This window comes from Equus asinus, chromosome 3 (assembly GCF_041296235.1).
Source record: "Equus asinus isolate D_3611 breed Donkey chromosome 3, EquAss-T2T_v2, whole genome shotgun sequence".
Lineage (NCBI taxonomy): Eukaryota > Metazoa > Chordata > Mammalia > Perissodactyla > Equidae > Equus > Equus asinus.
This window is the reverse complement of record NC_091792.1, coordinates 119,022,356-119,045,163: the sequence shown is the minus strand read 5'-3', so window position 1 is coordinate 119,045,163 and position 22,808 is coordinate 119,022,356. Positions and strand designations below refer to the sequence as shown.

General features: G+C 40.4%; 1 protein-coding gene across 7 annotated transcripts in view; it reads left to right on the top strand.

Moving 5' to 3' along the window:
- Positions 1-333: 333 nt before the first annotated feature.
- CRACD (capping protein inhibiting regulator of actin dynamics) overlaps positions 334-22,808 on the top strand; it is a 286,413-nt gene continuing 263,938 nt past the window's right edge. For 5 of the 7 annotated variants that reach the window (XM_070505796.1, XM_070505795.1, XM_044766034.2 and 2 more), the window contains exon 1: positions 348-545. The gene's annotated coding sequence lies outside the window, so the exon portion shown is untranslated. Of the gene's footprint in view, positions 546-22,808 lie in introns of all 7 variants that reach the window. The other 2 variants (XM_070505793.1, XM_044766035.2) reach the window with 2 other exon arrangements.

Here is a 22,808-nt window from a genome sequence, read left to right as displayed (position 1 = left end):
GTCCCAGATGCTTGCCCCATGCAGATGCGCCTCCCTGTGAGCCCACCGCCGTAACCTCAGACCCCACGCGTTCAGCTGCCCCTCGGGCCATGCCCTGCAGCGGTGGGGAGGGCACTGATCAATCCCACGCCCTTCCCTGTGGCCCTCTCCCGGTTTCTGGGGATCCAGGGAAGAAAGCCGTCCGGTACGTGCCATCCCCGGCGGCCGCGAGAGGGAACGCGGGGCGCCGGGTGCCCCGCGGCGTCGCCCGGGGGTCCAGGCGCGAAGCCGGGCGGGGCCGCGACGCGGGTCCGAGCGCCCGAGGCGCCGGCGGAGCATGTGACCACGCCGCGCGGGGCCGGGCGCGCAGTGCCGCGCGGTGGCGGCGGCGGGCAGAGCAATGGAGGCCGCGGCCGCTTGAGAGGCGGGTGCGCTGCCGGGGCTGCTGCGGAGCTGCTGGTGCTGCGGGGCTGCCGCGGGCTGTGCAGCCGCGTCCGCCGCCCGCGCGGGACCGCCCGTCGCCGTCCGGCCGCTCGGCCAGCCTCGGCGCCAGGCGGGGACCTCAGGTGAGCGCCCTCTCGGCCCGCGGCCGGAGCCAGACAATGGGGGCAGCGGGCGGGCTTCTTCCTTCCACTCGCGACCCCCCGGGCCGGGCCCCCGCGGCGCCCCGGGATTCCCGACCTTGCCCTTGCCCTAGGGGCGTGGGCTCGGGGCGGCTGGCCGTGGACTTTGGGGCGGTGTCCCCGCGTGTGTGTGCGGCGCGGACCCTCCCCGAGGAACCGGCGCACGGTGTGCACCGCTTTGGATCCCACGCAAAGGAACCTGCGGACGGGCTGCAACCCCGGGAACTTGCAGAGAGCGTGGGACCTTCTAATTCCCTCTCTCCTTCCCGCGCCGCGGCATCATGTCCCGGGGTCCCCGGCGCGGGTCCTGGCTGCAGCGGGGGGCAGAGCGAGACCTCGCCGTCTGGGATCTTGGACGCTGACCAGGGTCAGCCCTCTCCCCCCGTCAGAGCTGCATTGCTTTGTTTAACCTCTGCCAAGCCAATTCGCACAAACTCTTGTTGCCCCAATTCTGATGAGCCACCAGTTTGATGGCTGAGGCAAGACAAAGGTTTTCCCTGTTTACCAAGAGCTGGAGCCGGGAGACCGCACGCTGCCAGTGGTGTGAAATGTGTTTTCCTTATCTTCTCCCAGGGGTTCTTGCAGTGGCTTTCCTGGTTCTATAACCGTCCTTTCTTGCAGAGCTCTGTAGTGGCGAGATTGGACCTTCTAACCCTACAGATAGGGTGGGTGGGGTATGGCTTTTATTCATGGTTATCAGTAAACAGAAGGGCAGACGTTTACATTTTATATGGGATGTTTGCAGAATAGAGGCATCGTAATCATTTTCTGAATTCTAGATTTTTGAGAGAGAATATATATGTTTAAAGACACACTGATTCAGTGGGTGGGGGAAGGGAGAAGAAAACCTAGTAACTGGACCATGTGTTGTGAAATTTTAATATGGTTTTATGAATAATGGCCTGGAAACTGATCTGCTGTAGGTGACGGAGTGTCTGTGTAGGGGGTGGTGGTGATGGACGGGGAGTGGTTAGAATACAAAGAATAAGGCAATTTTAGTAAAAGGTTCATAGTAAACATCCTGTAGCAAATTTTTAATTCATTTAGCTGTCATTACATCTTTGTCTCCCTGTGAAAATCACCTATAGTAGTTGTTGAATTATATATAAAATGGCTAACAATTATCTGGCATTATATGTGACTCAGGAATCTGAATACAACAATCAATTTTGAGTAATTTAAAAAGTCAACAAAGACACCTTCGCTACTGCCTCCTTTATTCTGTGAGAAAACTGAGTCCTGGTTCAATATATTCAACAGAAAATAGTCTGTACTAAAAAAAACCTCAAAGGCAGATTTTTTAAAGAAAGATTTTGAAAAAATGCATCATATGGAGGTGATATTGTTGCGTTATAGATGACTTCAACTCAAAAATGTGAAGGGATAAAAATAATGCTACCAGATCACCACTTTGCAGTATTACCTAAAATGTGTTTTATTCAAAACCTTATTTTTACAGGCACCTCTGACATCGAGAAACTTTCACTCTAAAGACTTACTAGTACTTAGCACTGAATTTGGATTCAGGAAGATAATAATACTGACTTGACATACTTAGGCAATTGATGTGAGAAACAAAAGCCACCGCACAGTTCTTTCTAAACTATAAAGCACTACGATAAGTGTAAGTTGTTATTGCTAGATGGGGAAGCTGTATTTAACAGTTTTCTCTTACGAGATTTTGGAAATTAATTGAAATTAGTATGAAATTCTCCAGGGCAAAGGATGGTCTTTCAGTCTTTTTTTGTAGTCCACATTTCTAATCTGGCGTATAGTAGGGTTCAATAAATAGTTGTGGAAAGAATGAATTAATGCAAAATGAAATACAAATGGATAGGGAGCTGGCCTGGTGGCGCAGCGGTTAAGTGCGTACATTCTGCTTCGGTGGCCCGGGGTTCGCAGGTTTGGATCCTGGGTGCGGACATGGCACCGCTTGGCAAGCCATGCTGTGGTAGGCATCCCACATGTAAAGTAGAGGAAGATGGGCACGGATGTTAGCTCAGGGCCAGTCTTCCTCAGCAAAAAGAGGAGGATTGGCAGCAGATGTTAGCTCAGGGCTATTCTTCCTCAAAAAGAAAAAAAAAATACAAATGGGTAAAACATACACACGGATTGAATTGGTTTGCTTCTTTTAGTATAACGAACATTAACTGAAGGCTTACTGTGTGCCAAGAACCATGCACAGGTTATAGAAGCCTGGCGACCTTCCTTTTTTGATCCTGTTGTGTGTATGTTTCTGTGAAGAACGGGGCCCCTGGGGGTATTAATGGTCGGCTCATATGACCGAGTAGCACAATAGAGCATTTCACTTGTATGTACATATACTTCCTCACAAAGGCCTGTGGGGAGGCAGGGCAGATACTATCATTCCCATTTTGTAGGTGAGGAAATCCAGACTCAGCGAGATTAAATGACTTGCCAACTCCTTGCCACTGAAGCGCCAAGGCTGGGGACTCGATCTGGATCTCACGCCTAGAGCTTTCTCCTCTGAATCACACTGCCTTCTCCCAGAGAGGCTGCACCTCCCGAAAGATCCCTCTCCAGTTAGGCCTCATGAGAAAGTCTACCTTTTGAATAACTTTTATATAGGGAAAAGTTATAGTTTACAACCTAGTGCTTACTGAAGTGGTTAAATGTGCAAATTCTGGAGTTAGGTGACTAAATTTGAACCCTGGGTTTACCAGTTACCAACTCTGCGTCCTTGGCAAGTGACTTAATCTGTGTCTCAGTTTCCTCATCTGTAAAATGGTGGAAGTGATAGAACCTGCCTCATAGGATTTGGGGGAGGATGAGATGAAATAATGTGTCTGCTTAGCACAGTGTCTAGCACAAACTAAGCATTCAGTGTCAGCTAATTATTTTTATTCTCATTATTATAATGTAAAGCAGTGACTTTTAAACTTTCTTTTTTGCGCAGTAAGAGATGTATTTTACATTGCCATCCAGTATACATTACAAATATGTTTAATTTTTTAAAAGACTCATGAACCAATGCTTAGACTTCCCATATGTCATGCATTCTTATATTTTTTATTCTATTTTATTTAGGAATGCCAGCTGAGATCCACTAAATTTCGCATCCCATTAATGTGTCAGGACTTGCGGTTTGACAAGCAACTAATGTAAAGGATAATCAGATTAAGTGCATTAAAGAAAAATTTGTTATTGAATCTTTATATTTTTCCTTCTAATGATTTGGAATTTGAATATTAAACTACACTAAAAATAAGTTCTTAAACATTTCTTAGTAACTAGTCATTTATTGAGTATTTATTATGGTCCAGGTACTGTGCTAAACAGTCTGTTTATATATGTTATCTAATTTAGTGCTCACAACAGCCTGTAACTTGGCCTTGTGTTTCCATTTGATAATTGAAATTAAGACTCAAAGAGGTTTTATTAACTTGCTCAAGGTCATAAAGTTAATGAGAGATGAAGCAGGAATTCCAACTGAGTTCTGTTTGACCCCAAATTTCTCTGCTCTCTCCCACGCTCTGTTCTGATGTTCTCTCACAGTGATTTCTAAAGATGTATCATTTTTCTTTTACGTAAATTTGAATGGCAATATTGAGAATTTACCCATTGTAGTACATGTCTTGTAGTTTCCTTTGAAAGGACCCATTTGAAGAAAATTTTCAAGTTAGTGAAGTAAGAAAGCACACTGGGTAGACTAGTAATTCATTTTGACTTTGGCTGGTCTTTGATGTAAATATTTTGGAATAGCTTCTCAGGGTTTTATGATGGAGTCAATTAATTGGTCAGTTTCATTGAGCACCCAAAGGTTTAATATATCTTCAGAAGAGACATGAAATAGCTGTGTAACTATAAAAAGGCTTCATTACAAATGAATGTCGGCTTTTGTTAAGGCACAAAATGAAGACTCAAGAGCTACAAAGAGTATTTAATAGTATATTGATTTGTCTCAAAATCACCAGGCAGTAAAAGCATTTATTTTGGAAAGTGCTTGTAAGAAACTACCACTAACTGTCCTATTAATTTTTTTTTTGTATTCAATTCTTTGCAAATGTTTCTTAAATTTTTAGCAGTGTTTTAATTTTTTGCTATTTCTGAAACTTTCCTCCTCTTTGAAAAATATTGTCAGAGGGGATTGAAGAATGTTTTAAGGAAATATATTTTATAAATGATACTTAGGATACACAAATAGATGATTTTCAATGACAATGCAAAGGCAAATTTCACTGTTTATTTCACAATTATATCTTATAGATTCAGGCCCTTTAGTGTCTGGTTTGCGTATTGCTGTCAACATGTAGGAGTGTATCTTGTCGAAAAGCTGATTCCAGGTGCTTAAAGATATATAAATATGTTCCTGCTTTTGTGTTATAGCTTCTGCATACATGGAGCTTTAAACTTTTAACTGTATGTTGAAACAGTTTAGTTGTTGAATTAAGGTTAGTCTTTTCACAACTAGTAACTTTTTGTGTGTGTGTGTGTAAGATTGGCCCTGAGCTAACATCTGTGGTCAATCTTCCTCTTTTTGCTTGAGGAGGATTGTTGCTGAGCTAACATCTGTGCCAGTCTTCCTCTATTTTATGTGGGCACTGCCACAGCATGGCATGATGCGTGGTAAGTCCTTGCCTGGGATCCACACCCATGAACCCCGGGCCACTGAAGTGGAGCACACAAACTTAACCACTACGCTACCGGGCCAGCCCCCAAAACTGATCATTTTAAAATCAGAGTCTGTGTAGATCATGATGATATATTAGAGAAGGACAGCAGTTTCATGGTTTATTTATGTGGTTTGAAAATCCGTATGTTTCTGCTCGTCTGTCATCCTTTTCTATTGAGATTAGATTAAAGTGAATGTATTGTTTCATTTGTTGTTGAATATCAGATTTCATCCTTAGGTTAGCCCTGAAAAAATTGTTTTATGATGAAATGTGTATAAATGTAGTAAGCTTACTTTTTATGCTTATTTTATTAATTTATTTCTTTTCTCTAACACCTGACCCTTCATGAATTGGTATAGTTTTTGTAGCGTCAAGAAACGTTCCAGCTATAAAGCAGTCACTGTAATTTGTATGTTCAGGCAGATACTAACCTCGGTTACCATCACATTTTTTACTACTTTCATTCTTGATGTGAACATTCTTAGAGATAAGGAGAGCAAAACCAATTTAGATATTTACTTGTACTAGTGTCTTTGAGGCAGATACATATGCATATTTTAGGTTTATGTATATGTATGATTTCCACAGATATGTGAGGAGTGCGAGATTACAAACTCTTAATCCATAAATAAAAAATTATCTTGGGGCTGGCCTGGTGGTGTAGTAGTGAAGTTCGCGTGCTCTGCTTTGGTGGCCCAGGGTTCACAGGTTTGGATCCTGGGCACGAACCCAACACCACTCATCGAGCCGCGCTGTGGCAGTGTCTCGCATAAAGTAGAGGAAGATTGGCATAGATGTTAGCTCAGTGACAGTCGTCTGCAAGCAAAAAGAGGAATATTGGCAACAAATGTTAGCTCAGGGCCAATCTTCCTTAAACACACACACACACACAAATTATCTTAAGTAACATTGTGGAAATAAAAAAAACTAAGTAAAAATCTTTGAGATGTTGAGTGCCTTATAGTCAGTCACATGTTATCAGAAATATTTAAGAAGCCACATAGAACAACCATATGCAATAGCTTTTATATTCTAGTAAGTTTGTATGTAGAAAGGTGATTCCGTTTAAAACGTCAAAAATGAAAAGCAGAAATATTTTCATTCAGATTTTTAAATCTTCGCCAGCTCTTCCAGATGTTTGTAGAATTTTTCGAATAGTATACTTTGAGGCTTAAGTGGAGATTCCAATAACTTTGCTTCTGAAAATGGTACTATATTAAATATTAAGTATTTGAGGAAAAGATACAGAAACTGCCTCCCTGAAAGACTTGGGAAATATTTAAATCAGAACTAAGTACTCAGTTCAGTAGAGACAGGTTGTTAGAACAGAATTTAAGAGCAGACAGTAGCTGCTGAGAGGAATTATTCCAGTAACAAGAAAGGAAGGACAGCTTGGCGAAAGGCATTGGGCTTTTTATCAGGGAAGGTAGGAACGACCCACCCAGAGGTCCACTGGCCTCGCACCGCTCGCCTGGTGAGGGATTGGCTGGCACTGAGAGGGCGGAGGTGAGCAGGCAGGGAGGGTGGGCAGCGGAGAAGCTTAGTTATTATTTAAATCTGGCATAAGCCGGATTCAATAAATAATCTGTGAAAAGTCTTGTATATAATTGTTAACCCACAGTTTCCTCACTTGGGAGGAATAAAAAGTCCGTGGTCCCAAGATGACTGTTTTTGGAAGCGGAAACATCAGAACTTCAGTGTCAAAGCCTTTCTGGTCTCAGGTGGGGCCACTGCTGATGGGCTTAGGGGAGCTTCTGACAGCTTCAGCAGAGCTGGGAAGACACTGCTGATGAATTTCTTCCTTTTCAGAAGTTGTTGATAAATTTGGAGTGCTTGTTTTTCCCTGTCAGAGCATCACTGTGACAGATGCAGTGGGCTTTCTTGGTTCTGTTTACGATGCAGCTGCCCGGGCATGTTTGCGGTGGGTTAACTGTTTTCTGGAGTTAATGAGGTCAGGGTCACAGGTTCAGTTCCTGCGAAGGCCAGTTAGCTTTGCTTTGTTCTCTGATCTCATATTGTACTCTTAACCCAGACCAGCCATCTGGCGAAGGCAGATCATTGATCACAAAGGAACTAATAAGCAAGACAGTGTGGGAGGCGTGGCAGGAATTGAGTTATTAGAGAAACAGTTCCAAAAGCATGTGCCAGTTTGTGTTTCATAGCATTTTCTTAATATTTGGAAGATAACGTGATTGTCACGTTATTTTCTTGGTCATTTCTGTTTAACTCTCATTTTAACAGGTTTTTCTAGTTGCAAGTTTTTAGATATCTCATTCATTCAGCAGTTACATATTGTCCTGAGTGTTCTGAACTTTCCTCTAGGTGTGTAGGACAGCGACTGTGTCAGTGAGGGTGGAGTAAATGTCTGAAAGTAGAGGATCAAACCTCCTACTCAGTTGTTTACAGATCCAGCTCCACTGAATTAAAAAATAAAAGTTAAAAAAAGCAAAACACTGTTTTGAATGAGAACAAATAGACTGAGAATATCTAGGGAAACACTTTATAGTTTAAGTATACCTAGGTCTACAAATCTCTTATTCCCTTTATTAAAATTACTTCTAATATCAAGAGAAATATCAGAGATCATCTAGACTTGTGCTTTCTCATATGATAGCCACTGGTCTCGTATGGCTATTGAGCATTTGAAATGTGCCCTGTCAAAATTGAGATGTGCTGTAAGTTTAAAATACACACTGGATTTCAAACACTTGGTATGAAGAGAGACTGTAGGGGCTGACTTGGTGGGGTAGTGGTTGAGTTTGTGTGCTCCACTGTGGCGGCCCGGGGTTCTCAGGTTCGGATCCCCAGTGCGGACCTAGCATGGCTCATCAAGCCATGCTGTGGCACCATCCCACATAAACCAGACAAAGATTGGCAACAGATGTTAGCTCAGGACCAGTCTTCCAAACAAACAAAAAAATCCCCAAAGTAACAAAAAAAAGAATGTAAAATATGTCATTAATAATTTTTTAATATTGATTGCATGTTGAAATAATGTTTTAGATATGTTAGATTGAATACAGCATTATTAAAAATAATTTTATGGTTCTTTTTACTTTTTTAAATGTGCCTACTAGAAAATTAAAAACTACATATGTGGCTTACATTTATGGCTTGCATTATATTTCTATTAGGCAGCGCTGTTCTAGCCCAAACCCTCATTTTACAGATGAGAAGGCTAAGGTCAGAGGTTAAGTAACTGAGCTGAGTTCTTTCCATTGCCTGTAATCTCTCCTGCTAATAGGTTAGGTGCTCAGGAAGATAGGAGCTCTTTGAACCATTAGCAGACCATTTAGTGCATGGCAATTATCATATGTTACAAGATCTGTGCCTGACTCATTGCATATTAGGTATTTTGTCGATTGTGAGTGTGTGTGAGTGTATACACATGCCACATATATAGGAAGGGACTTCGTCTTGTTTGTGATGTTGATATTTAGGCTCAATTTTACCTTCCTGCATAGGTCAGAGGCCCTACAGCTTTATTTAGTTCTGAGAAAAGTACATTAAAATATTAGACATTAACAGTTGTAATTCTGGATTCAAGTGGGTACTTTTAATGTGTACTTCTCATTACAAAGAAGATTTCTGGTAGTTTTTAATGAACCTGGATAGACAAGGCAGCAGGATTTTCGGGCTGTGTCCCTTTTGGAAGGAGGAGAGCTGAAGTGAAGAGAGATGGCTCAGTCTGTGTTCTGAAGACAGAACTTATTATGAGCTGTTACTTACCATCTCTTAGCCATGGCTTCTCCTGATGTTCCAGCTGAGGAAGAAATAGCTGGGGTTGGCTGGTGCGAAAGTTGTGGCCCCAGCATGTGGGCTTCCTGTCAGTTTTGTGAGCATAATGGTCTTTATTTTTGAGGAAGGTTAGCCCTGAGCTAACATCTGCTGCCAATCCTCCTCTTTTTGCTGAGGAAGACTGGCCTTGAGCTAACATCTGTGCCCATCTTCCTCTACTTTATATGTGGGTCGCCTACCACAGCATGGCGTTTGCCAAGTGGTGCCATGTCTGCACCGGGATCTGAACTGGCAAACCCCGGGCTGCTAAGAAGCGCAACATGCACACTTAACTGCTGCGCCACCGGGCCAGCCCCAGCATAATGGTCTTTAATTGGCAAAGAGAAAAAAGAAGAAAACCTCAGGACCAAATTTATTGTCTGTTATTTTTGGTTAAGAATTTTGCTTTCCTAATCAACATAGGCAGTTCAAATTAACATCTTAAAGATGTTTACTTTATGTGCCTTCAGATCTGGTCTTTCTTTTTGGCCCACACAGAGTTCCAAGTCACTATCAGTTTATTATCAGTGACTCAGTGACAACTAGTGAACGACGACTTTGTCAGGCAACCTCGGACACTTCAATTAATCTCATCATCCGTACTAGCTAGTAATGTGCATGAATTTATCCTTTCATTAGGGGCAGTGTGGAGGTTGAAAGAAGGTATGTGATTACTTCCAGAATGGGGGCTTATAAAAACATTTCTGGATTATCATTTTTCTATGCTTTTTGTCTGTTACAAACAACCAAGATTTATCCTGGGTACAGAGAAACAAAGCAAGATGGCAATCTCTGAATGGTTACCTTCGAGTAGGCCAAAATAAGAAACTGTGTCCTGTGGTATGAAGTTTAGTGAAAAGTGCCATGACCATCCACATCCCATCCAGCCTGAGTCATCAAAACCCAGTTCATCTCATGTCAGCAGATATGTTACTGAGTACACACCATGTGCTGGTCACAGTGGGCAGAGTATGACAAGAACAAGGGCTGGGGGACTACAGCTCACTTGAAGACCAAAGTCTTCATCACTTTTGTTGTCGTTTCTAACTTGAGAAAAGAATGTAGCGTTTTTACATTGTTGCAGAACGACTGCATTACGATTCACGTTCAGCAAGTCACTAGCTGATTTCGTGTACTGTCGTGTTCCATTTCTAGCAGTAACCGGGTTTTTTCCTTGGGGTCGTGGGGGCAGTCAGTTGGAATAATGAGAGGCTTGTTGTCACCTGGGGAATCATTGAACATGGGAGGGTAGCACACTTCCTCTGTATTCTCTCCTTTTTCCCTGCTCCAGCTGTTTATACCAGGCACTGTGGAGTTGCTAGTGAATATAAAAATGAAGAACTCACGGTCTAGTAAAGAAGAAAGATAAGACAGAATGTAGAGTATGCTATGAGAGAAGGGCGCAGTGTTATGGGAACTCAGAGGAAGAAGCTGTCATTCTGGTGAGGAGTGGTCTAATGAGGGAAGACAAGGAGGCAGCTTGCAGAGGAAGTGACATTTGAGCTGGGTCTTAAAGGATGGGTAGAATTTTAACAGATGGAGAGAGGGCAGGAAGGTATTCCAGAATTAGGGAACAGAATGAGCAAAGATAGGGCAAGCACGAAAGCCATGGTGTACTGAGGACGCAGGAACAGTGGGCATGGAAGGGAACGGCAGGAGATAAGAGTAAAAAAGTGAGTAAGTCAAAATGTGGAGGGATTTGAAGGGTGAAGGGTGCTGACATTTTTTAGGCAACGGGGAGCTATGGAAACCAGGGAGTGGCATATTTGCATCTATTTTGGAAGGATGACTGGGAGTTGAGAGGTCTGGTTCTAGGCCCAGCTTTCCCTTTAATTAGCCTAGTGACTTTGTGCAAGTCACTTCGCTCCTCTGGGCCTCAAATAATCTCCTGCATAAGGTAAAAGGGTGGGGCAAGTGTTATCCAGTCAATCAGTAAACAGATACAGTAGTTACCAAGGGCCTACTCTGTGCCAGGGCTCCTGTTGGTGCTGGAACCCTAGAGCAAGCACAAAGGGCCCCTGTGCCAGGGAGATGATATTCTGGTGGGAGAGACACACAGTGAAGAGTATATAATGTCATGTCAGGTAGTGATAAGTACTATAACGAAAGTGGAGCAGAGTGAGTGGAAAGTGGTGCTGTTTCTAGATAGCGTAGCGCAGAGATCTTTGAAGGAAGTGGAGGAAGCCGTGGGAATATTTCAGATCTCTTCTAGATCTCAAATCATAGGTATAATTAAGGGAAAAGCTATGGGAGTTCAATCTCTTCAACATTGATTAAAATCGGTTTCCAAATAGATGTTGTTCTTACAGTTTCGATTCGTTCCACCAATACGCTTATTGATGGGCAGAATCTTTTTAGCACTCCATCGTTTAAATAGCTTGACTAAGTATAGCATAATTTAATTTTAGGAAACAATTTCTTTCATCATCTGAAAAATGTTGCTCATGTTGGTAATTTTGGATCCTGCCCCTCCCTCAGCACATTATCCATCTCCAACCTTGTGGCTTATGGAAGGGGGAATATGCTAACATTTAACCAACCAGATTTAAGGCAGTTGTTCAATATGTTGAATAGCTCTTCCAAGTTATTTTAATATAAATTAAAATTAAGTGGGAGCTCTGGGACAGCCCTGTTTTAATTAGAGTTGGAATGCATCTTAGGAGACCATTTCTGCCAGTTATAATCATAACAGTGGCATTAGGAATTTTTAAAAGAATCAGTAATAAGCTGAGTCTATCCTGAGGTCTTAAAGTTTGGTTTGTAGGTGATTCTTGCTGAATCAATGAAAGGCTGAAGAAGGCGCACATTCTTTTTTGGCCCTAAACCTTTTCTTGGTGATGTGGAACAGTTGAGCGGTAGTCAGCAGAAGAGAGGAAGAGAGTATGCTTAAAAGTGGCTTGTTCTTTGTGTGAGATATTAGGTAGGGAGATCTGGTCTTACCGTTTATTGAGGACCGTTCACAGAGTTTTAAAGTGATTTCCCACCAATTATGTCTGCCGTGTCAGGAAGCTAGAGTGGTAGACTGTCCTTTTAGAGACAGTGTAAGATGTGATCCCCGACCTTAGGCTGGCATGGAATCCAGGCTATGTGGCTTTGTTTCCTTACCTAGCAGTTCACAGCCAGTGAAGCTGGCCCTGCCTGAATAATTTAACTCATCTTGTCCTTTAAGATAGTTTCAAGGAGTTGCTATTAGAACTGAATGATGTACAGTTTGGGGCTTGCACATGTATTTTTGTTCTTTCTTCATTTTCCTTTTTACAGAAGATAGAAGTACCTCCTTGGTCTTCAGTTCTCCTGCTGGTTGTTTATAATTCCTGCTCTAGATTACTCATTCTGCCAGTCCTTGTTGTAATATCATTTATTTTTTAAAATTAAGTTCTCATTATAATTCCCTCATGCATCTGTCGTCCTCAGAATGTTTAGTTATTCGGTATAGAAAGGAAGGAAGGAAGGAGAGAGGGAGGGAGAGAAGAAAGGGAGGAAAGGAGGGAGGGACGGGAAACAAGAAAGAGAACTCTGGATACTGTACCAACAGGTCATGTTAATGTTTGTTTTGCTTATTATATCTGAATTTCCAATATTCTGATTTTTTCCCTCAAATAAAAAAATTTTTCATTATGGTAAAATTTATATAACATAAAATTTACCATTTTAACCATTTTTAAGTGTGCAGTTCATTGGCGTTAAGCACATTCCAAATGTTGCATAACCAACAGCACTATGCACTTGCAGAACTTTTTCATCATCCCAAACAGAAACTGTGCCTATTAAACACTAACTCCTCATTCCCGCCAGCCCCTGGTGACCTCTATTCTATTTTCTGTCTCTATGAATTTGCCTATTCTGGGTATTTCATGTAAGTAGGATCATACAATATTTGTCCTTTTGTGGCTGGCTTATTTCACTTAGCATAGGATTTTCAAGGTTCATCCATGTTGTAGCATATGTCAGACCTTTATTCCTTTCTATGGCTGAATAAGATTCCATTGTTCACATAACAATAAAAAAACCCATTCGTCTGTTGATGCGCATGTGGTTGTTTCCACCTTTTGGCTATTGTGAATAATGCTCCTATCAACATTGCTGTCTAAGTATCTGTTTGAGTCCCTGCTTTCTGTTCTTCTGGATATACACCTAAGAGTGGGGTTGCTGGATCATATGGTAATTCTAGGTTTCACTTTTTGAGGACCTGCCAAACTGTTTGCCACAGTGACTGTAACATTTTAAATCCCCATCAACAATCCACAAGGGTTCCAGTTTCTCCACATCCTCACCATCACTTGTTGTCTTTTGTTTTTTGATAATAGCCATCCTGACAAGTGTGAGGTGATATCTCGTTGTGGTTTTGATATGCATTTCCCTAATTATTAGTAATGTTGAGCAACTTTTCATATGCTTATTGGCCATTCCTTTATCTTTTTTTGGAGATGTCTATTCAGGTTCTTTGCCCATGTTTGAATAGAGTTGTTTTCTTTTTTGTTGCTGAGTTTTAGAAGTTCTCTATATATTCTGAATATCAATTCCTTATTTGATATATGATTTGCAGATATTTTCTTCCATTTTGTGGGTTGCCGCTTTACTCTGAATAGTGTTTTTTTTTTTTTTTTTGAGGAAGATTAGCCCTGAGCTAACATCTGTGGCCAATCCTCCTCTTTTTGCTGAGGAGGACTGGCCCTGAGCTAACATCTGTGCCCATCTTCCCCTACTTTATATGTGGGACGCCTACCACAACATGGCGTACCAAGTGGTGCCATGTCTGCACCTGGGATCTGAACTGGTGAACCCTGGGCCGCCGAAGCAGAATGTGCATGCTTAACCACTACATCACCAGGCTGGCCCCTAATGGTGTCTTTTGATGCACAAAATTTTAAAATTTTTGCAAAGTCCAATTTGTCTGTTTTTTTCTTTTGTTACCTGTGCTTTTGGTGTCATAGCCAAGAAACCAGTGCCGAATCCAATGTGGTGAAGCTTTTGTCCTCTATTTTCTTCTAAGAGTTTTATTGTTTTAGATCTTACATTTTGGTCCTTGATCCGTTTTGAATTAATTTTTGTATACTGTGTTAGGTAAGAGTCCAACTTCATTTTTTTGCATGTGGGTATCAAGTTTTCCTAGCACCATTTGTTGAAAAGACTGTTGTTTTCCCATTGAATGAGCTTAGCACCCTTGTCAAAAATCATTTGACCATATATGTGAGGGTTTATTTCTGAACTCTCTATTCTATTCCACTGGTCTATTTGTCTACCTTTGTGCCAATACTATACTGTTTTGATTGCTTTGACTTCGTAGTAAGTTTTGAAATGAGGAAGTGTGAGTCCTTCAGTTTTGTTCTTTTTTTCAAGATTGTTTTGGCTATTTGGGGCCCCTAGAGATTCCATATGAATTTTAGGATAAAATTTCTATTTCTGCAAAAAAAGTCATTGAGGGTTTTGGTAGGGATTGCATTGACTCTGTCGATTTCTTTGGGTAGTCTTGATCTTTTTAAGTCTTCCAGTCCATGAACAGGAGATGTTCATTTCACTTATGTCTTCTTTAGTTTCTTTCAGCATTGTTTTCTAGTTTTTATTGTACAGATCTTTCACCTCCTTGGTTAATTCCTAAGTATTTTCTTCTTTTTGATGCTGTTGTAAATGGGATTGTTTTTGTAATTTTCAGATTGTTCATTGTTTGTGTGTAGAAATACAAATAATTTTTGTGTATTGACTTTGTTTACTGCTACTTTGCTGAATTCATTTATTAGTTCTAACGGCTTTTTTTTGTGAAGTATTTAGGGTTTTCTACATAGAAAATCATATCATCTGCAAATAGAGATAATTTTGCTTCTTCCTTTCCAATTTAGATGCCTTTTATTTCTTTTTCTTGCTTAATTACTGTGGCTAGAACTTCCAGTACCATGTTGAATAGAAGTGGTGAAAGCAGGCGTCCTTGCCTTGTTTCCGATCTTAGAGGAAAATCTTTCAGTCTTTGACCATTGAGTATGATGTTTGTTGTGGATTTTTAATATATGGCTTTTATTATGTTGAAGTAGTTTCCTTCTGTTCCTATTTTGTTGAGTGTTTTTATCATGAAAGGGTGTTGAATTTTGTCACCTGTTTTTCCTCCATCAATTGAGATGATCATGTGTTATTTTTTCTTTGTTTTGTTGATGTTGCATATTACTTTGATTGATTTTTCTTACGTTGAATCATCCTTGCATTCCAGGAATAAATCTCACTTGGTCATGGTGTATAATCCTTTTAATATGCAGTTCAATTCTATTTGCTAGTATTTTGTTGAGGATTTTTGCGTTAATGTTCCTAAGGGATATTAGTCTGTAGTTTCCTTTTCTTGTAGTATGTTTGTCTGGCTTTGGTATCAGGGGAATTCTGGCCTCATAGAATGAGTTAGGAAGTATTCCCTCCTCTTTAGTTTTTTGGAAAAGTTCGAGAAGGATTGGTATTAATTCTTTAAATGTTTGGTAAAATTCATTGGTGAAGTCATCAGGTCCAGGACTTTTCTTAATTGGGAGATTTTTTTTAAAAGATTTTATTTTTTTCCTTTTTCTCCCCAAAGCCCCCCGGTACATAGTTGTATATTCTTCGTTGTGGGTCCTTCTAGTTGTGGCATGTGGGACGCTGCCTCAGCGTGGTTTGATGAGCAGTGCCATGTCCGCCCCCAGGATTCGAACCAACGAAACACTGGGCCGCCTGCAGCGGAGTGCGTGAACTTAACCACTCGGCCATGGGGCCAGCCCCCTTCATTGGGAGATTTTTGATTATTGATTCTATTTCCTTACTTGTCATAGGTCTGTTCATATTTTCTATTTCTTTGTGATTTAATTGTGGTAGATTTTGTGTTTCAAGGAATTTTTCCATTTCATCTAGCTTATCCACTTTTTTAGCATACACTTATTCATAGTACTCTCATATAATCTGTTTTATTTCTGTAGAATCGGTAGTAATGTCCCAACTTTCATTTCTGATTTTAGTAATTTGAGTCTTCTCTTTTTTTCCTTAGTTCATCTAGCTAAAGGTTTGTCAGTTTTGTTGATCTTTTCAAAGAACCAACTTATGGTTTCATTGGTTTTCTCAGTTGTTTTTCCCTTCTCTATTTCATTTATCTCTGCTTTTAGCTTTACTATTTCCTTCCTTCTGCTGGCTTTTGGTTTAGTTTTTTTTTTTTCTAGTTTCTTCACTTGTAAAGTTAGGTTATTGATTTGAGCTCTTTCTTGTTTTTTATTGTAAGTGTTCATAGCTAGAAATGTCCTCCTTAACACTGCTTTCACTGTATCCCATAAGTTTTCGTATGTTGTGTTTTCATTTTCATTCATCTGTGAGTATTTTCTAATTCTCCTTGTGATTTCTTCTTTGGTCCATTAGTTGTTTAAAAGTGTATTGTTGGGCTGGCCCGGTGGCGCAGCAGTTAAATTTGCACGTTCCGCTTCAGTGGCTTGGTTTGGTTCACTGATTTGGATCCCAGGTGCAGACATGGCACTGCTTGTCAAGCCATGCTGTGGTAGGCATCCCACATATAAAGTGGAGGAAGATGGGCATGGATGTTAGCTCAGGGCCAGTCTTCCTCAACAAACAGAGGAGGATTGGCAGCAGATGTTAGCTCAGGGCCAATCTTCCTCAAAAAAAAAAAAGTGTATTGATTAATTTTCCCAATTTTGTGAATTTCACTGTTTTACTTTTGTTATTGATTTCTAATTTCATCCCGTTGTGGTCAGAGAAGATGCTTTGTATGATATCTATCTTTTTACATCTATCAAGACTTAATTTCTGGCCTAACATGTTGTCTGTCTTGGAAAGTGTCCCAGGTGCACTTGAGAAAAATGTGTATGCTGTTGTTGTTGGGTAGAGTGTTTGGTGTGTCTGTTAGGTGTAGTTGGTTTATTTTTTTTATTTTTATTTTTTTAAAGATTTTATTTTTCCTTTTTCTCCCCAAAGCCCCCCAGTACATAGTTGTGTATTTTTAGTTGTGGGTCCTTCTAGTTGTGGCATGTGGGACGCCGCCTCAGCGTGGCCTGATGAGTGGTGCTAGGTCTGCTCCCAGCATCCAAACCAGCGAAACCCTGGGCGGCCAAAGCGGAATGTGTGAACTTAGCAACTAGGTCACAGGGCCAGCCCCTAGTTGGTTTATTTTGTTGTTTAAGTCCTCTTATCCTGTGACTGGTTGTTCTAGCCATTATTGTGAGTAAGGCATTGAAGTCTCTAACTACTATTGTAGAATTATTTCTCCCTTCAGTTCTGTCAGTTGCTTCATACATTTTGATCATCTGTCATTAGATGTGTGTTTATACTGTTATATCTTCTTGCTATATTGAACCTTTTATTAACATGTAATGTCTTTCTTTGTCTCTTGTAACCCTTTTTTGATTTAAAGTCTCCTTTGTCTGATATTAGTATAGCCACCCCTGCTCTCTTTTGGTTACTATTTACATGGAATATTTTTTCCCATCTTTTCAGTTTTAACCTGTTTGTGTCTTTGGATCTCAAGTGAGTCTCTTGTAGACAGCATATAGTTGGGGCATGTGTTTTTATCTACTCTGCCAATCTGTGTCCTTTTTTTTTTTTTTCTGCTGAGGAAGATTTGCCCTGGGCTAACATCCATGCCAGTCTACCTCTATTTTTTAGTATATGGGCTGCCAGCACAGCATGGCCACTAACCCAACAGTGTAGGTCTGGGAACTGAACCCAGGCTGCTGAAGTGGAGCATGGTGAATTTAACCACTAGGCTACTGGGGCTGGCCCAAATCTGTGTCTTTTGATTGGGGAGTTTAATTCATTTACATTTAAGGTAATTAATGATAAGGAGGGACTTACTTTTATCTTTGCACTGTTTTCTATATGTCCTGTGGCTGTTTTGTCCCACATTTCCTGCATTACTATCTTCTTTTGTTTAGTTGATTTTCTATAGTGAAATGTTTAAATTCCTTTCTAATTTCCTTTTGTGTATATTCTATAGCTATTTTCTTTGTGGTTACCAGGGGATTACATTTAACACACTGAAGTTATAACACTCTGATTTGATTTTCTATCAGCTTAATTTCAATAACATACAAAAACTCGGTGCCTTTCCAGTTCTGTCCCCACCTATCTTTATGCAATTTTATGCCAAAAAACATACTCTAATAATTCTTTTAAATGCATTAGTCTCCTAAGTTATTTAGAAAACAAGATCTGGAGTTACATACCAAAGTTACAGTAATAATAGCTTTTATACTAATAATTCCTTTTTTTCTTTAAATGTACTAGTCTCTTAAATCATGTAAAAAACAACAAAAAAAGTACAGTTACAAACCATTGTTAAAATAATACTATCTTTTATAATTGCCCATGTGCTTACTTTTATTGAGATTTTTATTTCTCCTTATGCCTTTGAGTTACTGTCTAGTGTGTCTTCATTTCACCTTGTAGGACTCTCTTGAGCATTTCTTGCAGGGCAGGTCTAGTGGTCACAAACTCCCTCTACTTTTGTTTATCTGGGAATGTTGTAATCTCTCCCTCACTTTTGAAGGACAGTTTTGCCAGATATAGCATTCTTGGTTGACAGTTTTCTTCTTTTAGTACTTTGAATATATTGGCCCATTGTCTTCTGGCCTCAAGTTTCTGATGAGAAATCTGCTGACAGTCTTACTGAGGAGCTCTTGTATGTGATGATTTGCTTCTCTCTTACAGCTTTCAAGATTCTCTCTTTGTCTTTTTCTTTTGAAAGTTTGATTATAATGTGTCTTGGTGTGGGTCTCTGAGTTCATCTTACTTGGTGTTAATTGAACTTTTTTGGTTTTTATATTCATGTCTTTCATCAAATTTGGGAAGTTTCAGCCATTATTTCTTCAGATATTCTCTTTGCCCCTTGCTCTCTTCTCCTTCTAGGACTCCCAAAATGCTTATGTTGGTCTGTTTGATGGTTTTCCATGGGTCCTTTGGACTCTTTGCTTTTCTTGAATCTTTTTTCTTTCTGTTCCTCAGCATCAGTAATTTCCATTGTCCTGTCTTCAAGTTCGTTGATTATTTCTTCTTGCTCAAATCAACCTTTGACTCCATCTAGTGAATTTTTCATTTCTGTTATTGTACTTTTCTACTCCAGAATTTCTTTTTCATTTCTTTTTAGGTTTTCTATTCTTTATTGATATTTCCATTTTGTTCACACGTTGTTTTCTTGACTTTCTTCACATCTTCCTTTAGTTCCTTGAGCACCTTTAAGAGAGTTGTTTTAAATTCTTTGTCTAGTATATCCGCTGTTAGGTCTTTCTCAGGGACAGTTTCTCTTGATTCATTTTATTCCTTTGAATGGACCATACTTTCCTATTTCTTTGTATGCCATGTGACTTTTTGTCCAACACTGGACATTTGAATCTAATAATGTGTTAACTCTGGAAATCAGATTCTCCCTCTTTGCCAGGATTTGCTGTTTTTTGTTTATTGTTTTTTTGATTGTTGTAGGCTGTCTCTGTGCTAGGAATTAGCCTGAAATGTAAACTTAATGTCTTCTTGGGTCTTTTCTGAACCTTTCCCAGGGCATATGGGGTCACTTTCTAATTTTCCCTGTATATGCTGTTGTGTTTGAATGTCCTACTCTTTAACGTCTGGTTCCTGGAAGGAAAAAAACTGAAAAATGAAGGAGAGGAAGGTGCTGGCCCTTTAAATTCCCTGAAAGTCACTTCAGCCAGAGGGAGAGGGGCTTGCAACAATGGGGGGAGGTACAACAACAGTGGCTGCCAGCCTTGGTGATCAAAAGCCAGAATCAGCTATCAGAGCATAGATCTCCAATATTTGGAGGACAGAGTCCTTTTTGCCCACCTTGGCTTCCTCAGGCTGTGTGCAAGCTGCTCCAGGAACCAAGCACAGCTGCCTGCTACACTGCTGGGGGTGGGGGATGGATAACTGCTATGGTGCTAAGAGCTGAAATTGAAATCAACCACAATTTACACTCCAAGACTTCCTCTGGAAGTTGCAATCCTTTGACAGACTCCAGAATTCCAAAACAATTACATTGGACAGATTCTGCCAGTGCAGTTGTTTTCTAGGGATAGAGAGAGATTCCTGGTGCTTTATACTTTGCCATCTTCCCAGAATCCTCTTCCCTTTGCCCGTTTTTGAAATGGGATGTTTGCTTTTTTGTTGTTGAGTTGTAGGAAATCTTTATATAGTCTGGATATTAATCACATCAGATATATGCTTTGCAAAGATTTTCTCTCGTTCTTTGGGTTGTCTTTTCACTCTCTTGATAGTGCTCACATGTTTTCTTAACTATAATAGTAATACATGAATGTGAAGGGGGATTACTATAAAAAGCAAGCAGCAAACACAAACCTGGCTATTCAGGTAGCTGGTCGTATTGCTGCTGTTTGATGAAGGCTCCCAGGAGAAGACAAGATGAAGAAAGTCTCTGAGTTGCAGTTTGGATTCAGCTTTCCTGAGAGTTTGTAAATGCTGCTTCTGGGTAGCCAGTGGGCAAGGCCGTGAGTGAATCCTGAGAAACACAGGCCTTCCTACAGTCAGAGCATCTGACACAGAGTGGAGTCGAGTATTGGTTATTCATATATTTTTCCTCCGTGTTGCTTCCTGAGACTTTGCTGATAACCGCCACATTCTGGTTTTCTTATGTATCTCTATTCACTTTGATTCAGCACTGATATTCTGCCCATGGTGTTCACCTTCTTTTCCCTATCCTATCTCCTTCTGTACTAATTGTACATTTTTCTGATTGTACATTTGTCCTGGTGTGTCCATAGCCCATGTTGGTGAGAGAAAAGCTTTCTGCTAGTTCAGTGAGTAACCAGATAAGCTTTCACTCTGGTTCTTTCTTTGGGGAACAGGACTATGCATTACAATTCCATCTACAAGATGTTTTTCATTACAAGTCTTCTGTTTTCAACTTCCATATCCAACTTTCTCAAGAAATTTGCCTTTTTGACTGGAATTCTCATTGTTTGTTTACAACCTGAAGCTGCAGTGGCGTGCTTATGGTTTTCATTGTTAAAATGAGGAAAATTACTGTTACTACTCTCCCCAGACCCATACTTAGGACAGTGGGAAGAAAACACCAATGTATACTTATTGGCTGTCTCAGTCTGGCAAAGACTACTTTGCTGTGATTATGTAAAGCTGAGTAAGTAAGCAAAAAAGACAGTACAGATTCCAGGAAATCGTCTTTACAACGTGATGGATGGAGAACCAGCATGAGGAGATAGTATAAATTTTCAGTACGTGATGCCTTGTCTTTAATTCTATAAGTAAAATCAAAACAAAACAGAACAAATCCTGTAGGAGAATGAAGGTCATTAACAAGTTTAGAAATGGTGATGTTTCCTGACCTGTCTTTGTGGAGGTTCAACGATGGAAGATGGAAGCCTAACCTCTGTACTTCTGTCTTTAATTGATAAGAGGGGTGCATACAAGAGCCCATTTTTTGTGCATGAGATCAGCTCCAAGTGTAGTGGGCTGTAGAATTAGCCTTGACAAACAGGTTGATATCAAAGCAGGAAGAGAGCTATTAATTGTGTGCTTTCCACTCCCAGGGTCCCATCTCAGTTCTAAGAATGGATAGATTTCATGACCCCAGTATTGCTCAAATAGATTCAACCAGTATAGAATTTTTTTGGCATTTTGTCTTCTTATAAGAGAACAAGAGTTGTTCTCAGATGCAGTTGAATCTTCATTTTTAGTCAGTGAAATAAAAACATTGTAATACTGCTTTGCCTGAATAAGTTTATGGTTGCTGAGTTTTTTATGTTTATAAATGTGTATATACACATGACTTTGTTTTTATGCAACCTTATTTATAAATAGTTTCTCAAAATATGCTGTTTGTATTTGTTTGGCTAGAGAGCCAGTATCTTTGAAAAGGTAATAAGGAAACAAGTGTTTCCTCAGAGGATATTTCAGAGTTTTACTGCACCAAGTAATGTTTCAGTGTAAAAGAAATGAGCCGTTTCTGTACCTAGCCTCAGGTTATATAGTCTTGCAGCATTTTTTGGCCTCCTTCCTTCAGCTGTAATGAATGTGTTAGCATCTGTCCCAGAGCTAAGAATAGTTTAATATAAATTCCATACCACCCACCATCCTTGCAATGAGAGAAGAAATAAATAAGGACTTTCTCTTTCTCAACAGACTGAGACTTCCGGACTCTGGCCTTAGCAGATCTTGTTTTGTCCAACATCTCTAAATATCTCTGCGCTGTTTAAAGGGTAGAGACAACCAGGATTCAGGATTGAGGCATAAGCTCGTAGGACTCATCTCCACCTGCCAGCGTACTGTGGACTTCTTGCTCCAAACCCTACAGACTGGAGCTCCCCTCTCTGACCACGGTCTTCTTGCCTTTCAACCCACCATTTCCTCATAGTTATAACCTTTCTTTTTTGCCTTCATTATGACCCCTTTTTTACCCCTTCCCATTTTCCCAGTGCTTCAGTCTGCCCTCACGCTCAGCCTAGGCTCCATGAGTGAACGTTTCTATACTCATCAGTACTCAACTTTCTGGCACTCTTGACCACCCACCCAGAACCCAAGCCAGTGCACACCCTGGTTCCAGCTCTCTTCCCTCGTTCTATTACACATTTATATTGTGTGTCCTCAACTGAGCCATCATCATTGGTCAGAACTAAAATGTTTCCAATAAAATACTAATTAAAAATTGCAATGACTTATTTTATTGCCTTTGACTCCTTACCAAATTTTTCAAAGCAGTTATTTCAAACCTTTTCCGTACACTTCAAATCCACCTTCATTCTTGGATGACTTAGCCTTTTGGTTTTTTCAGGAAATTAAGCCTAAACTTGCCTCTCTTACTTTTCTCCTTCTCAAGTATTTC